This window comes from Sapajus apella, unplaced genomic scaffold (genome assembly GCF_009761245.1).
Source record: "Sapajus apella isolate SASKATOON/1434 unplaced genomic scaffold, GSC_monkey_1.0 scaffold2, whole genome shotgun sequence".
Taxonomy (NCBI): domain Eukaryota; kingdom Metazoa; phylum Chordata; class Mammalia; order Primates; family Cebidae; genus Sapajus; species Sapajus apella.
This window is the reverse complement of record NW_022436942.1, coordinates 70,220,613-70,221,635: the sequence shown is the minus strand read 5'-3', so window position 1 is coordinate 70,221,635 and position 1,023 is coordinate 70,220,613.

The following is a 1,023-nucleotide window of genomic DNA, read 5'->3' as shown; positions in this document are numbered from 1 at the left end:
CGTGCTCTCGGTTCACTGCAACCTCCACCTCCTGGGTTCAAGAAGTTCTCCTGCCTTAGCCTCCCAAGTAGCTGGGACTACAGGCTCGAGCCACCACATCCAGCTAGTGTTTTTAGTAGAGACAGGGTTTCATCGTGTTAGCCAGGATGGTCTCAATCTCCTGACCTCGAGATCCACTCGCTTTAGCCTCCCAAAGTGCTGGGATTACAGGCGTGAGCCACTGCGCCAGGCCAAATTTCTAATTGGCTTTGTAGTGGTGAGGTTGCAAAAACAATTTACTTGCCTAGACTTGAGGCTCTTAAATAGTAAGTTTGAGGCTGGTGTGATGGCTCACACCTGTAATTCCAACGCTTTGGGAGGCTGAACTGGGAGGAACACTTGAGCCCAGGAGTTCAAGATCAGGCTGAGCAATGTGGCGAAACCCTACAAAAAAATGTTTAAGGCCGGGCACAGTGGCTCACACTGTAATCCCTGCACTTTGGGAGGCCGAGGCAGGCGGATCACTTGAGATCAGGAGTTTGAGATCAACCTGGCCAACATGGTGAAACCCTGTCTCTACGAAATATACAAAACATTAGCTGGGCATGGTGGTGGGCACCTGTGGTCCCAGCTACTCGGGAGGCTGAGGCAGAAGAATCACTTGAACCCAAGAGGCGGAGGTTGTGGTAAACTGAGGTCACGCCATTGCACTCCAGCATGGGAAATAGAGCGAGACTCTGTCTCAAAAAAAAATTTTTAAATAAAAAGTAGCTGGGTGGGGTGGTGGGCCCCCAGCCTATAGTCCCAGCTACCCAGGAAGCTAAGGGAGGGAGAATCACTTGAGCTCAGGAGGTTGGGACTGTGGTGAGCTGTGATCACGCCACTGGACTCCAGCCTGGAAGACAAAGAGATCCTGTCTTTAAAAAAAAAAAAAAAAAAAGAGGGCCAGGTGCGGTGGCTCACGCCTGTAATCCCAGCTACTCAGGAAGCTGAGGCAGGAGAATTGCCTGAACCCAGGAGGCGGAGGTTGCGGTGAGCTGAGAT